The sequence below is a fragment of the Mirounga angustirostris genome, unplaced genomic scaffold, assembly GCF_029215605.1.
Source record: "Mirounga angustirostris isolate CCGP_5_RB_7025 unplaced genomic scaffold, mMirAng1.0.hap1 SCAF_12, whole genome shotgun sequence".
Lineage (NCBI taxonomy): Eukaryota > Metazoa > Chordata > Mammalia > Carnivora > Phocidae > Mirounga > Mirounga angustirostris.
Genome location: NW_026991720.1, coordinates 108,635,032 through 108,651,749, shown reverse-complemented (window position 1 = coordinate 108,651,749; position 16,718 = coordinate 108,635,032). Strand labels below are relative to the sequence as shown.

Sequence of the window (16,718 nt, the reverse complement as noted above, 5' to 3'; positions counted from 1 at the left end):
AAAAAATAAAGATGTACTATATGTTGGCTAATTGAGCATAATTAAATGAGTAAATAAATAAATATGTTTCTACATGAAAAACAAATAATGGGTACAGAATTTCAGATTTGCAAATGAAATGTTCTCAAGATATGTATCACAGCAGTATAAATATACTTAACACTACCGGACTTTATCCTGAAAATGTTAAAATGGCAAAATCAATGTTATGATTTTTTACAACTTTTTTCCCTTTTTTTATGTTGTTAATCACCATACATTACATCATTTTTCCCTGCCTACTATCTTCTTTTTTCTTAACATATAATGTGTTACTTGCTTCAGAGGTACAGGTCTGTGATTCAACAGTCTTATACAATTCACAGTGCTCGCCATAGCACATACCCTCCCCAATGTCTATCACGCAGCCGCCCCATCCCTCCCACCCCCCACCACTCCAGCAACCCTCAGTTGGTTTCCTGAGATTAAGAATTACTCACATCAGTGAGATCATATGACAGACTTTTTACAACTTTTTAAAAGTACATTCTGTAGGATTCCATTTTTATAAAGATTTTATTAATTTATTTTAGAGAGAGAGAGTGTGGCACGGGAGTGGTAGGAGAGGCAGGAGGTGGAAAAGAGAATCGTGAGCCCACGCTGCCCTGAACACAGACCCCACATGGGGCTCCATCCCACACCATGAGATCACATCCTGAGCCCAAATCAAGAGTCAGCGGCTTAACGGACTGAGCCACCATCCATCTCCTTGGGCATTACTGCTGTTCCATTCCCTGCTCCCTCCACCACTGCTGTGCTGAACACTCCTGAAAACACATCTGTGAAAAACCGGGCCAGAGTTTCCGGGGGTGGGTCTGAGGCCAAGAACTGCCAGGTGATTGGTGCACCTGCGGCCTGGGATGGGTGCTGCTCACTGTTCTCCCAGACAGGGGTGCCCGTCACTCTTCTCTCCAGGGGACCTGCGGGGGACCCCCATGACCTCAGGCACCTGAGGGCCACCCGGCCCAGGAATTCACCTTCTCTAGCAGAGGACAGATGGGACTTCTTTCTCTGGCCAGGAATATGAACCCTGATCCTGGGAAAGGAGAGCTCTCCTGGACTCCTCACCCAGCCAGGCAGCTGTGGCCACGATGTATGTGATGGAGCCAGAGCGGCTGGGCCTTGGAGGGAATGAGTGCCTTAAACCAGCCTTGCGCAGGGCATGTGGGAGCAACAGCCCCTGCTTCCTGGGGAGCAGTGATGTGTGCGGAAGGAAGGAGGCTGGGGTGGAGCCTTCCAAGCCACACCACAGTCTCTCCCTTGGTCCTGAAACCAGCAGGAAGGGAGCTCCAAGAGCGGAGACGAGACTCCAGGAGGATTCCGATCCAGAGAAAGGGTGCCCGGAAGCAGCCAGCCCCACCGGCCCGCAGACCATTTGCACAGGATCACCTCCCGCGCTTCCTCAGCAAGTTGTCCTTCTTCGTGTGTGGACAGTGACTGGCTGGTGCACTTCCAGAGGCAGACTAGAAACTTTTCAGTGCTTGCTCGTGGGTCAGAGGACCACCGCCCAAAGAAGCAGAGGATGTCCCTCTTCCTCCGGAGCTGGGGAAGGCAGCCACCGTCCTGGAGCAGGACCGGGTCCAGGAGTGTGTTCTTTCTGAAGCGCCCACTTTCAGTGGGCGTGGCTGTGCCTGAGAAAGGCCCACTGAGCCCCAGAGTCAGGAGCAGTGAGGGGCTGTCTCCAGCCCTGGCCCAGGATCACGACCCGAAACCATCCTGTCTTTGGGAGGACAGGTCTCCTTCAGGAGCCAGGGAGGGGACTGGCCCCTCTCCCCTCCCCAGGTCCAGGACGCCCGGGACCTGCAAGAGCTCTTCATCTGAGGAGGAGTCATGGAGAGCGTGTGTGTCTCGTCAGCCCAGAAAGTGAAAGAACCAAACCCCAATGCTCAGGTTCTAACAGAAGCAGAATTTCAATGTACCATTTAGGGGCAGCCTCCTCCCTTCTTACGTGGCCTTAGGGGACCCCAGGGAAAGTCTTTGTTCTCCTTCCGTCAGAGACAGGAGCTGGCCCCGTGTCACGGGGTCCCCACCACATCCCCATTCCTGAGGAAGAGCCACACACAGGGGCCTGGTGTCTGGAGTGTGGTCGGCCACTGCTCCTGGGCTCCCAGCCAGGGGCCTGGGGGCTGCATGGAAGGGCTGGATTGCTTTTGGGGGGAGGGGTGCTCACTGCCGACATGGCTCACCATCCCCCACTGCACTCTGCAATCCATGTTCTGTGCCCAGCACCCCACATGTTCCTGCCATGGGAGCAATCATTCAGCATTGCCCCATTGCACAGAGGAGGAGAGTGAGGCCCAGAGAGGGGAGGTACATGGCTCCAGTCCCAGGGCTGGTCAGCAGAGAAGCTGGAAGGCCAGCCCTCCAAAGCCCCTCCTAGCCCAGCCAGAGACTCCCTGAGCTGAAAGCAAGCCCTCCCCTGCCTGCACAGCCACACACTGGCCCCTGAGCTTCATGATGGCCTGTTCTTGGCCCTGAAGGTGTTGCTGGCCGACTAGGAGGGGGACTCCAGCTCGGGAGACAGGCTGTAGATACAGGACAGAGGGACACGTCTGAGCTAATAGGAGCCACACTCTGGTCTCCCTCCCAGAGCCTGCCCGGGAGCTGAAATCTGGGTGCCCTAGGGGCCAGCACACAACAGGGTCTGCGCTGACCAGGGAGCCATGGCCCCCAGGGAGAGTCCACTCTGTCCTCTCCCCGCTCCTGCCTGGCCTCACCTCTCTTCACTGTGGGGCTGCAGGACCCGGAATCAAGCCCCATTGAGCTGGCTCTGCTCCACCTTGTAATGAGTTTGCAGCCCCCAGAACAACTGGATTTCCTGGGACTGGAGGGAGGACTGGCTGCAGACAGGGACTGGGCTGGGGAGGATGCGGGGCCTTGTGGAGGGTGAAGGATGGGGCAGGGGCCGGGGGGCCTTGTGGAGGGTGAAGGATGGGGCAGGGGCCGGGTCCTGGGGATGAAATCCCTGAATGCCCATGGGTTCCCTGATTACAGTAATGACCACCTTCACACTCGGGCATCCTGCTGGGGGGCCCCTCGTCCCCGGCCTCCTTCCCGCCCCTCTGACTCCAGCCAGGCCTGCAGCCAGGGACAGGCTAGACTTCTGTCCTGGGTCCTGCCAGGAAGACAAGGCAGAAGGAGGAGAGGAGAAGGGGAAGGGGCGGACTGATCTTCCCCCTGCCCTGAGTTGGCTTCACGGATGCCTCCAGGTCCTCTGGCCCAGCCCTGCACTTAGCTGGACCCTGAGAGGGTATCTGCATTCCAGGCCAGCTGGGTGGGGGGTATTTAGTGACTTTTGCATCCCCAGATGTCCACCGCACCTGTCCTTACACCCTAAGGCCTGCTGCCCAGGATGGGTGTGGTTGCAGGGCTCAGTGGACTTCAGGGCCACAGAGCAGTTGGCGGTGGTGAGAGAACGTGGGGGACCAGTCAGGTACGGAGCCATGGGTCTCGCGCACATCCGCCGCAGGGCTGGGTCATGGTACAGGAGCTGTGGGCAGGTCATCTGTGCACACCTGGCCATGACACACCTGGGTGGCCCTCTCGGTGGGGAGGCCTGTGTGCCTGGTGCACCTGTCCCCCACCTACCCCTGGAGGAGCAGCCATGTTCAAGCCTTTCCATGTCCGACCCTCAGGGACAGTTGGGAACCTGGGTCAAGAGAGGCAGGGACTGGCCCAGGACAACTGAGGGGTGCAGAGTCCAAGGAACAGGGCCGCTCTCCAGTCCTAGGCCAGTCCCAACCCTCCCATGAGGTTCGCTTTGGGGGTGAGAGCCCCTCAGATCCTCGGGAATAGCTACCCACCCTGTCCCATGTGGGGACATGACCTTGGTCATCCACAGGCACATAGATGCATGCGCACCTGCACACACACACACACACACACCACTCTGACTGCCCAGCTGGGGGTCAGAAGGGGAGGACACCCTGGGAGCGAGGTGGGTGACAGGGGGGAAAGAAGAAACAGGTTGCAGACAGCTGGGCCATGGGGCAGGGCATCTGGACTCCTGGCGAGGACCCAGATCCATAGCATGGGGAGGGGAGACAGGCCAGGCTGAGGGTCAGGGGTCCCCAAGGGGCCCAGGGGGGTGGCCAGGGCACTGGGAGAGGACAGGGTCTGGGTTCCGGTGTCCATCACCAGCCTGGGCACTTGGAAGCATGAAGAGATACCCACCCCCAAGTCCAGAGGGGCTCCAGCCAAAGGCCTCAGCTTACTCTTCTGTCACTTGGGCTGTAGAGATGCAGTGTCCCTAGGGTCCCACAGGCTTGTGGGAGAGCCTGTTGGCCTTGGATCTCCATCACCGACCCCCTGTGCTCTCAGTCCTGGGAAAATGCTTTGTACTCCCTCGAGGTCTTCGGAGCAGGGGACAGACTGGGGGCTTGGGGGGCTGAGGACCTGGGTACGCAGAACGTGGCAGAGCACTGACCACTACTCTGGGGACCAAGGCCAAGACCCTCCTTGTTGCAGCCTCTGGGTCTCCATTTGGAAGAGGTTCCAGATTCACTGCTCTGGTCCGGGTGACAAGGCCTTAGGAAGGAACGGAGCACCGGGACAGAAGAGGGAAACACGGACAAGGGAGGATTCTGAGGTTTCTCACATCACCCCTGGAGTCCACAGATCCTGCTCCTGTGAGAGACACAGAGACAGAGACAGAAACAGAGGAGACAGAGAATGAACACATGACAGAGGGAACCAGAAGAAGTCACAGACTTTCCTCCATCAGCTTGGAAATGACATCCCAGCATTTGGCCCCATTCTCTTCCTGAGAGTGCGGTCACACAGGCCATCCACCCCGGAGGGGAGGGGATTCCACACGGATGTGTGAGCAGGATGCGGGAATGCCCGGGAACCACTGTGGGGACTGCCCAGCACATGGGCGCAGACGAGGCCCCGGGGCCTGAGCCTAAACCTAATGGGAGCCCCTGGAAGTGTGCGTCACCAGGGGACAAGGTCGGAATCCGTTCATTGCAACCTTCCCACAGGGGCTGGGAACAGGCAAGAAGGGGGTGGCTTTGCCCAGACCCCAGAGCAGACCCAGGCCCCTCTGAGCTGTGCCCCATGTCCCGCCCAGCCCCTGGCTCCTCCTTGCACTGCCCAGTGTGCCCCAGCCTCCTGTGATAGCAGGTCCGGAATGTATGTAGAGGTCCTACCCCTGATGGTGTCCCTAGGAGTAGAAGCCAGAACACCCCACTGTGCAGATGGGGAGCCTGGGGAGGCCCTGAGAGGCACAGGGTCTGTCCAGGGTCACAGCCCTGGGCACGCACAGGAGCCCAGTCTGAAGCCAGCTCTGTGTCCTCACAGCGGGGACACCGGCTGCACCCAGGCCTTGGGAAGGCTGTGGGGGGGCTGTGAGGGAGTCATTGTATGGATGGGACATGGGGGGAGGGGGAGCATTGAGCAGCTGGGGGAGGGGGCCCTCGGGGGCGGGGCTCTTGTGTGAGGAGGAAGTTGGGTAAGGGGACCCCAGGCAGTGGTGACCTCACTTCCCTGACAACAGAGCCCAACAGAATTTGGAACCCCGGTAACCAGGCACCCACATTCCAGAGACAGCCCCCTGCCCAGCTCATTTCTTTGGAGACCCTCCAACAAAAAGCATGTTCGGGTGTTGCCTCCCTAAGTCTGGAGGCTGCAGTCTGAAGAAAGAGCGCCCTGCAAACGCTGGCCCCCGCTGGGGATGTCGAATCAGGGCTCCCCACCGCCTCTGGCCATTTGGCCGGAAGGACAGAAAGGTGACACCAGGAGGCCCAGAGCCTGCCACCCAGCCCCATACGCTCTGATCTGACCTGTGCAGCCCCAGGCCCCCCTCCGTCTGTGTGTGAGTGTGCGTGTGCGTGCGTGTGTGTCTGTGGGTGTGCGTGCGTGTGTGTGTGTAAAGAGGGGTCATGCAGGGTGGGGCCACCCTGAGCAGGAGCAGGCTGATGAGGGGTCAGATTCCCAGTGGGCAGGCCATGTTCAAGGTCAAGGCTGGCCGTGTGGGATGGGGTGTGCGGGCGCTGCCCCTTCTACCCAGGGTTTATCCCGATAGTCCTGCAGGGATGGGTCACTGCATCCCGGGTGCAGGGCTGTGCACTCACAGGTCTGTGTCTGATCTGGGAGCAGCAGGGGGACTGGGCAGGAGGACAGTGAGGATGGCCGGGCAGGGCTGTGATGCCTCCAGCCGGCTACCCGTCCCTGTCTTTGCAGAAGGCCACGGATGACCTCCCGAGGCGGCTGGCGGACATGCCCTCCTCCCTGACGGAGGGGTTGACCCCACAGGCATCCCCAAAAACAAGTGCTGGGGATTGCCGGGCAAGACCTCCAACACCACCCAGACCACTGTCCCAGGTGGTTGGTCACCGGACAGTGGTCCAGGACCCGGAGCCCACGGAGACCGAGCCCGAGGGTGAGAAGGCTGGGGCTGGGTGTTTGTGGTGTGTGGGGATGGGTCGGTGCTGGCCCCACGGGGACGAGCCCCCAGAGGCTGGTGTGGGGCCTGGAGCAAAGACTGGGCTCAGAGCACCCAGCGGGTGGACTGCGGTCGGGGAGACGCCCCGGGGAGGGCTCCTTCCTGGCTGTGGCTTCTCTGGGAGGCCCTGGGCTGGGTTCTGTCTCCATGGAGAGCAGGCTCGGGCTGAGCTTTTCTCCTCTCCCAGCTGCCCCACCACCTGAGGAGCTAGAGCCGGCTCCAACTCCATCGGCAGCTCTGGACGGAGGGGTGGTGACCGCAGCGACTTCAGGAGGAGACCAGGAGCCGGCAGGTGACCCGGCACCCACCCACGGACAGCCTGACGTGGACCAGGAAGAACTGGCACCTGCCCCTGGCCCAGCTCCTGCTACTGTTCCTGCACCTGACCCAGCTCCTGCCCTGGATCCTGCACCTGCCACTGCTCCAACCCAGCTCCTGATCCTCCTCCTACCCCTTCCCCTGCCCCTGCCAGAGCCACTGCCCCTTCCCCTGCCTGAGCTCCGGTTCCTGCTCCTTCTCCTGCTCCTCTCCCTGCCCCTGCCAGACTCCGCTGCCCCTTCCCCTGACCCTTCCTGAGCTCCTGTTCTTGTCCCTGACCCTGCTCCTGCTCATAACCCTACCCCTGCCAGACCTGCTGCCCCTTCCCCTGCCCCTGCCTGAGCTCCTGTTCCTGCTCCTTCTTCTGCCGCTGCCCCTGCACCTGCACCTGCCGGAGCTCCTGTTCCTGCTCCTTACCCAGGTCCTGCCCTGGATCCTGCACCTGCCATGACTGCTGATCCTGTCCCTCCCCTTGCCCCTGCCCCTAGCCCTTCTCTTACAAATGGCCCTGCCCCTGGCCCTGCTCTTACACCTGGCCCTGCCCCTGGCCCTGCCCCTATCCCAACCCCTGCCCCTACTCCTGCTCCCGCAGGGCTCCCAGAGCCACATCCAGAGCCCACAGCCCTGCGGGGAGAGCTCCTTGTACAATTGCCCTTAGTTCCATCATCGGACCCTGACGCCCCGCCAGATTGTTTCATCCCCTCCCCCTATATTCTTTCTCTCTGGTTCATATTGTTCATTTTCATGTTCTGTATACTGTTTATTATTTGTTTTAAATAAAATTACTTGTTTTCAACTGAACATGTGATGAGCATAAGTACCTTCCCAACGCTGTGCCACCACACCCCAGAAGATTGCTGCAGAATATCTCGTGTCCCAAAGGAGTCCCCGAACCAGAAGCCCCCCTGCCCATTTCTCCCCCAGCCCAGACCCTGGAAACCCCTAAGCTGCTTTCTCTCCCTGTTCCTTTCCCTGTTCTGGATGTTTCTGTAAGTGGAATCACACAATAGGTGCCTTTGTGTCTGCCCACCTATTTTCAAAGGGGACTTGTTTTCGTCTGTGTTTATTTGTCATAAAATTTCCCTTATTCGATATTAAAATGCCTGATGGATTACAGATCAGATGTAATCAGAGAGGCCGCTTTAGGAATTATGGGCACAATCTTGGGGCCGAGACCCCTGTTCCTGCTGGGACACCACAGCCTGACCCCAGACAGGACAGGGCTGGCTCCTCCTGTGGCCCACACAGAAACCAGGGAAATGCAGAAGCTGGAAGACACACCACAAAGGGCAAAAGCATTGCTCACAACCCAAGGCAAGAGAAAGGTTTCCGATGCCTCTTGTCCAAACAACACACCAAGTCACTGGGTTCCACAAGGACAGACACCAAATGCATGCAAGTCCAAGGGGGGAGGACAGGCACGTGCAGAGTCAGAGATGAGGGAGCTCCCGGGGAAGGACTCTGGCAAAGGAAACCCTATGGAGGCAGCACTGGTCACCCTCAGACTGGCAGGAGTCTGGTCTGGGGAGAGCGTGAGGAAGCGGAGATCCCCTGCAGGTACCCTGGAGAGAAGGGTGACAGGCACCCCTGTCTGGGAGAACAGTGAGCAGCACCCATCCCAGGCCACAGGTGCACCTGGCATGCTTGGCCTCTGACCAACCCCTGGAAACTCTGGCTCGGTTTTTCACAGATGTGTTTTCAGGAGTGTTTATCACAGCAGTGGTGGAGAGAGCAGGGAATGGAACAACGCTAATGCCCAAGGAGATGGATGGGATCCACAGTCCCAGTCCTCATGATAGAATGTCCTGTAGCCACTGTCACACTGTCATTCGGGGCACAGGATCCGGGAAGCCCCTCCTGAGACCCCTCCTGCCACCCTGTTCCTGGGAACATTCAGAATTGGAGGAGGAGGAGGTGGAGAGGATCCAGGATAACAGAGGGCCAAGGAGAAGGAAGGTCAGCACTGGGAGGACCTGAGCCACCATCCAGGGCCGGGGCTGTGGTGCCCTCGGACCTCACCCCAAATAAGGGCTCCTGATGGATGGACCCAACTTCTGCGGTTTCCCTCCCTCCCTCCCTCTCTCTCCCTCCTTTTCTCCCATCCTCCCTCCCTCTCACTCCCTCCCTCCTTCCCCCCTTCCTCCCTCATTCAGCAGAGGACCACGGGTCCCTGCTGTGTACTGAGCAATGGGGCTTCATCAGTGAGCACCCCCCAACCCACATGGTCACGTCCACTGTGGGAGGTGACAGGGGTCAGTCTCACGGCTAGGAGTGGTGATGAGCACCAAGAATCTGCTCCTGAAAACAGAGGCCAGTTACACAAAGAATGGAGAGACCCATGCTTAGCACTTCCTCTAGAAAAATCGAGTCCTGAAAAGTGATGAAGAGTGAGTATATCCTAGACTTCCTGCAGTGTGAGTTCTAATGGCAGGTACGCACTGATTCTTAGAACAAACAAAGTAAATTACCCAGTGTCGACTGGGGGGTTGTGACTAACTTTTCTGACCCAATGACAGCATTTCAGCTAACATCTCCAGGGCTTCCAAGTTGTCCCAAGGGTCTCTGCGATCCTCTGATCCTTCCATTGACCTCCTTGGGAAGCTCTGTCTTGTCGTCTTCCTTGTCTCCTGCCCCTTCTGGGACCCTTCTCTGGCCTCCCCGCCAGGGCCACCCCCACCAGGACTTCCTGTGCCCCGTGGCCTGGCGCCCGCATCCCATGGGGGTCCTGGGAGCCCGGTGCATTGTGCAAAGCCTGTGCGCTCCCTCTGGGGTCACTTGGCATCTCCCCTGCAGCTGCCTGCATCTTCCTGCACTGGGTCTCCTCCAAGCATTCTGTGAGGCCAACCTGTGTCCATGTCACGGGCACGGAAGCGAGAGTCCAGAAGGTCCAGATGACCTGCTCCCAGTCCCAACGTCTGGAGCCTGGGCCAAGGATGGTCAGCGAGCAGAGGAGGACTTAAGCCTAGGAAGCCTGAGGGAGGACATGGCACAGTGAGCCTGCAGGAGGAGAGTGAACACCGTGGGGACCTGGCGCTCAGGCCTACTGGGAGACCACATCCCATCCTCACTGGCTCTGTCCCCAGGGCTAGAGGTCGTCCAGGTACCCACCCTCCCAGCCTGTAGGCTGCCAGTGGCTGCCAGGAGAGGAGGCACCTGGTGCAGGAGAGAGCCTTCAGAGAGGAGGGGACAGGTGCTCCCCCAGCAGCTGGAGGAACTCGGGGTATCCACCCTCCCAGCCTGCAGGCTGGCAGTGGCTGGCAGGAGAGGAGGCACCTATGCAGGAGAGAGCCCTCAGGCAGAGAGGAGGGGGCAGGTACTCCCCCAGCATCTGGAGGAACTCAGGGTAGCCACCCTCCCAGGCTGCAGGCTGGCAGTGACTGGCAGGAGAGCAGGCACCTAGTGCAGGAGAGAGCCCTCAGGCAGAGAGGAGGGGGCAGGTGCTCCCCCAGCAGCTGGAGCAACTCGGGGTATCCACCCTCCCAGGCTGCAGGCTGGCAGTGGCTGGCAGGAGAGGATGCAGCTGGTGCAGGAGAGAGCCCTCAGGCAGAGAGGAGGGGGCAGGTGCTCCCCCAGCAGCAGGTGCACTGGGTCGGGCTGAGGGGGCATCATTGGACAGCAGTGCCTGCAGCTGGGGTCTCCACACAGACCCTCTCCTTAGGCTCAGCACAAGCTTGTCTGGATGGCCTTTGTCCCCCAAATACAAAGTCTGGTCCAGGGCCCCCCCACCAAGTCCTGACTCCCAATCCTTTGTACTCAGCTCAAGTGACAAGAAATGGCCAATAGTTTAGGTGGTGTTGGGTGCACAGGGAAATTTGCTTTTCTGGCCCATGCTGTAACATTGCTGGCATTTTAAAGATCTCAGGGCTCTGAATCAAAAACAGTAGGATGCCGGGGACCCCAGCTGGCTTTCTGGAAACCTACCTCTGTGCCTTCCAGCCTTCCCATCCCACCAGCTCTGCTCAGAATCCCTCCGGGCCACAGACCCACAGTCTTGGGTCCTCAGATGGCCCAGGCGACGTGCTCTCAAAAAGTGATCCCGGTGGGGCAGTAGGACACACTGCAGATTCCAGCAAACCCCCCTCCCAGAAACTGAGGGTACCGCTGGATGAGCTGTCTGAAAACAGCCAGGTCAGGGTTCCAGGAAGACACCAGAGGCACAGGAGTCACTGAGGGGCATCTGAAGCTCAGGTACGGGCAGTCAGAGCTTCCAGGCCCTTCTTCCCTTAAGCTCCTCATTCCTCAGCCTTTCTTCCAGTGATTCTGCTCAGTTTCTATCTGCCCCAACTGTTATCCATTGCCTAGGCAGCAGAGACTCACATATGCCTTTAAATGTTTTGGACAATGAATGTTCACTTCAGTACATAGCCACTTCACTACTGGGAGAGTTGGTAGAAAGCAAAAAGTCACAGAGGACTCCAAGGGTCTGGACTTGGTGTTTCCCTCTCCTGAGATGGGGACACCTGTGGGATGAGCAGGTGGCCAGCTGGTGGGGGGTGGGCAGGGACCTGACGTGGACAGATGGGGTAGGTGAGGCCCGAGGTCCCCGGGGTATGTGCCTGGCATCTGGACTGAATAGGTCTTCAAAGCTGCAGATTGGCTGGGATCATCTTCAGGCGGAGGAAGAAGGTGAGGGGAGCAGAAGGGACTGAGGAGGCTTGGCTTAGACAGGAGAGGGCTGAGACACTCCTTTGGGGGGAAAGTGGGTCAGGTCCAGGCTCACAGGGACAGACCTTGAGGCCATTGGGCTATGTGAAATAAGCCAGTCCCTAAAGGACCAATACGGGAGGACCCCACTTGTGAGGGACAGAGAGCACTCTGATTCATAGAGGTGGAAGGAGCTGCTGGGTGCCGGGGCTGAGGAGGGGAAATGGGGGGTTAGTGTCTCCTGGGTAAAAGTTCAGTTTGGGAGGATGACAAAGTTGTGGCAGTGGATGGAGGTGGCAGGTGCAAAAGAGTGAATATACTTATTGCCACTGAATTGTACCCTGAAACGTGCTTAATGGTATCAGGTGTATGTCTATTACACAATAGGAGAGTAGTGAGTCAGGAGGACGGGTCCATCGAAAGTCCCAGGAAGGCCCAAGAGCAGGGATCCTGTATCTTAGTTCTCGCTCTCATGCTCTGCGCCTTGTTGGGTGTCTAAGCTCACAGTAGCATCACTAAATGCTTGCTAAGACACAGTGCAGGCGGATGGTCCAGAGAGAGTGCACAAACCATCTGTGGGCACTGAGGAATCCCAACGGCACATGCATCCAGACTGAGTGAATGCCCACATTTCACAAACACCAGCATAAAGAGCCATTTAAAACGAAGGCAGACGCCACTCTGGAAAACACTAGGGAGGTTCCTCAAAAAGTTTAAAAAAGAGCTACCTTATGACCGAGCAATTGCACTACTGGGTATTTACCCCAAAGATACAAATGTAGGGATCCGAAGGAGCACGTGCACCCCAATGTTTATAGCAGCAATGTCCACAATAGCCAAACTATGGAAAGAGTCTAAATGTCCATCAACTGATGAATGGATAAAGAAGATGTGGTGTGTGTATATATATATATACAGAGAATATTATGCACCTATCAAAAAAATGAAATCTTGCCATTTGCAACGACGTGGATGGAACTACAGTGTATTATGTTAAACAAAATAAGTCAATCAGAGAAAGACAATTATCCTATGATCTCAGTGATATGAGGAATTTGAGGAACAAGACAGAGGATCATAGGCGAAGGGAGGGAAAAATGAAACAAGACAAAACCAGAGAGAGAGACAAACCATAAGAGACTCTTAATCTCAGGAAACAAACTGAGGGTTGCTGGAGTGGAGGGGGTTGGGAGGAGTGGGGTGACTGGGTGATGGACATTGGGGAGGGTATGTGCTATGGTGAGCACTGTGAATTGTATAAGACCGATGAATCAAAGACCTGTACCCCTGAAACAAATAATACATTATACGTTAATTTAAAATTCACTAAAATAATAAAAATAAAACAAAAGCAGGTGACCTCAAGCTGTATTACAAAGCTGTCATCATCAAGACAGTATGGTACTGGCACAAAACACACACATAGATCAATGGAACAGAATAGAGACCCCAGAAATGGACCCTCAACTCTATGGTCAACTAATCTTCCACAAAGCAGGAAAGAATACCCAATGGAAAAACGACAGTCTCTTCAATAAATGGTGCTGGGAAAATTAGACAGCCACATGCAGAAGAATGAAACTGGACCATTCTCTTACACCATATACAAAGGTAAACTCAAATTGGATGAAAGACCTCAATGTGACACAGGAATCCATCAAAATCCTAGAAGAGAACACAGGCAGTAACCTCTTCGACCTCAGCCACAGCAACTTCTTGCTAGACACGTCTCCAAAGGCAAGGGTAACAAAAGCAAAAATGAACCTTTGGGACTTCATCAAGATAAAAATCTTCTGCACAGCAAAGGAAACAGTCAACAAAACTAAAAGGCAAGCCATGGAATGGGAGAAGATATTTGCAAATGACATTACAGATAAAGGGCTGGCATCCAAGATCTATAAAGAACTTCTCAAACTCAACACCCAAAAAACAAATAATCCACTCAAGAAATGGGCAGAACACATGAACAGACACTTCTCCAAAGACATACAAATGGCTAACAGACACATGAAAAAATGCTTCACATCACTAGCCATCAGGGAAAAAGAAATTAAAACCACATTGAGATACCACCTTACACCACTCAGAATGGCTAAAATCAACAAGGCAGGAAACAACAAATGTTGGTGAGGATGTGGAGAAAGGGGAACCCTCTTACACTGTTGGTGGGAATGCAAGCTGGTACAGCCACTCTGAAAAACAGTATGGAGTTTCTTCAAGACGTTACAAATAGAACTACCCTACCACCAGCAATTGCACTACTGGGTATTTACCCCAAAGATACAGATGTAGTGAAAAGAAGGGGCACCTGCCCCTCAATGTTCATAGCAGCAATGTCCACAATAGACAAACTGTGGAAGGAGCCGAGATGCCCTTCACCAGACGAATGGATAAAGAAGATGAGGTATATATGTACAATAGAATATTCCTCAGCTGTCAGAAAGGATGAATACCTACCATTTACATTGACATAGATGGAACGGGAGGGGATTATGCTAAGTGAAATAAATAAATCAGAGAAAGACAATTATCATATAGTTTCACTCATATGTGGAATGTCAGGAATATCACAGAGGACTACAGGGGAAGGGAGGGAAAACTGAACAGGAAGAAATCAGAGAGGGAGACAAACCATGAGAGACTCTGGACTCCGGTAAACAAACTGAGGGTTACAGAAGGGAGGAGGGTGGGGGGATGGGGTAACTGGGTGACGGGTATTAAGGAGGGCACATGTTGTGATGAGAACTGAGTGTTATAGGCAACTAATGAATCACTGAACACTACATCAAAATCTACTGATGTACTATATGTTGGCTAATGAATTTAAATTTAAAAAATTAAATAAAATTAATAAATAAAAAATAAATCCGCGGCAGGAAATGGAAATAACCCAGAGGGCGCCATGCTGCTGGAGGCTGAGATAGCGGTCACGGTCAAGGCCTCTGGCGGTGAGGGCACCGGGGTTCTGAGAGGTGGCTCGGTGCACCCCTGACCCTGAAGCCCCATGGCCATGGCAACATGCAAGGACTGGGAGGGAAGACCCAGCCAGGCCCCGTTCTGGCTCCACGGCTGCTACAGGGCTGTCCCAGCCCCACCAGGCGGTGTCTGTTTAGAACTAGAGAGAAAACCTTTTCCCTCAATTGTTCTTTTTAAAAATGGTTGCTCAGCATCGACACAGAAAAACATCTGACATAAAACTGGAGCCGTTCACAGCTGCAAATGACCCAGAAGTGAAGAAAATGTAGTGAACGCAGAGAGGACGCTGTATCCCCAGGCAGGCCTCCTGTGAGCAGGTGCGGCTGGGGCACTGGACGTGCCCGTGCAGACAGTACTGGACTCCACAGTGTCCCTCGAGGGGACCGAAGTGGGAACCTGCTCTGATGGCTCCGCTGAAGTCAGCACCCCCTGCTGGAGACGGGGACAGCCCCTCATGAGTTCCGGGTGTCCTGGTGATTCTTGGGCATGGCCCAAATCTCAGCTTCTTCATGACCCGGGGCCAGCCCAGCAGCTGCACACAGGTCCTCCAGGGCCAGCCCAATAGCTGTGGGTCCCGCAGGTCCTCCAGGGACAGCACCTTGGTGGGCTTGTGGTCCAGCAGGTACCTGTTCAGGTGGCTCTTATCGTACCACATGGCCTCGATCCCATTGGCCCAGTTGACCACCATCACCTGGTGACAGGCTAAGGTCAGTCGGTGAACCTCTGGCACAACCCCCCAAAAAAGGCCCCCATGTAGTAGAAGTCACCCTTGTCCCTGGGGATGTGGGCCTGGGACTGGGACCAGCGCTCATAGCTTAAGTCCTCACGGGCCACCCAGTAGAAACCGGGGTGCAGGGTGCCAAAGAGGGGGGACAGGATCTCCATGCCCACGTGGTCACAGAACTTCATGTCCACGTCCCCGCACACCATGTCATCCACCTCATAGAGGAAGCACTCCTCATAGAAGCAGCTCATGATCGCCGTGTGCTGCATGGACACATCCTGCCAGTGTGGGGCACCGCGGACCTCAAGAACCACCACCCTTCAGTGCTCCTGGAGGGGCACACGGGACACAGCAACCAGCTGGTCGGTGAAGACATAGTAGATGACCCTGTGTCCACCATGAAGTGATTCTGCAGGAACAGCTCCAGGAAGACCCCGTATCCACAGGGGCAGGGGACAGGGCAGGAAGAGGGTCACTGCCAGAGGCTGGCAGCAGGACCCCAGAGCTGGGGTTCATGGACGTGTGCACCTTCTTCATGGGGACAGGCCCTGTGCTGCTTTAAGCAACAGCCACCCTGGCTTGTCCTGAGCAAGTCCAGTGGCAGGGCCTCCCTACCTTCTGCTCCCAGAGATAGGGGCCATCAGCACCCCATCTTACACAGGGGAGCCTGAGGCTTAGGAGGCTGGAAACCCATGCAGCCCCACTCTCAACATGCTGGAGCCAGGAACACCCCCCTCTCCTGAGCTCCCAGGCAAACCCTGCAGGTGCCCTACCCTGGCTGAACCCCTGCAGGTTCTGTCCCCACCTGCCATGAGTTGAGCACCTTTGGGCACAGCCCGTGTTTCTATGTCCTACAGACTGCGTAGAATCAGCAGGGCCGGCCAGCTGCCCCACTTTACTTTGAGTGGGCTGTCGCTGGTCCCCAACAGAGCTGTCTCCACCCCCTATAGGGTCCTCCCTTGAAGGCTACTGGGCCTCTGGATGACAAGGTCCATCAGTAAACCACTGGTATTCCTAGGAGGGGCGACCCTCGAACTCCCCAGATCAGGAATCAGGTTCAGCCCATGGGCAGGGAAGGGGAAAGATGACCCCTGGAAAAAGGGGGCTTGCTTAGGCCCCTGCCTTGAATCCAAGGGTGTGAGCTTCTGGGTCCAGGTCTACATCTCCCTGTCCCCAAAACATTGGAAGTCTTGTCCAACTGCCTCACATGGCTGGTCCCCCGTTGAGGGGACTACCTGCCCCTCACTGTGGGGACAGCAGCTCCCCCATTGTCAGCAAGTGTGGTGAGCCCCTCTGAGACTGATTTTTTTTAAGATTTTATTTATTTGACAGAGAAAGAGACAGCTAGAGAGGGAACACAAGGAGGGGGAGGGGGAGAGGGAGAAGCAGGCTCCCTGCTGAGCAGGGAGCCTGACATGGGACTTAATCCCAGGCCCCTGGGATCACGACCTGAGCCGAAGGCAGACGCTTAAGGACTGAGACACCCAGGCGCCCTGAGACTGGCTTTTTTACACAGGCACTAAGACTACTTCCCTGTGCCTACCCCATACCTCGCAGGTTAGTAAATCGCTC

The 16,718-nt window shown here is 56.0% G+C and overlaps 1 pseudogene; it reads right to left on the bottom strand.

The window, feature by feature from the left end:
- Nucleotides 1–14,874: 14,874 nt before the first annotated feature.
- On the bottom strand, nucleotides 14,875–15,591 carry LOC135362172 (histo-blood group ABO system transferase 2-like; annotated as a pseudogene).
- Between the last annotated feature and the right edge of the window lie 1,127 nt (nucleotides 15,592–16,718).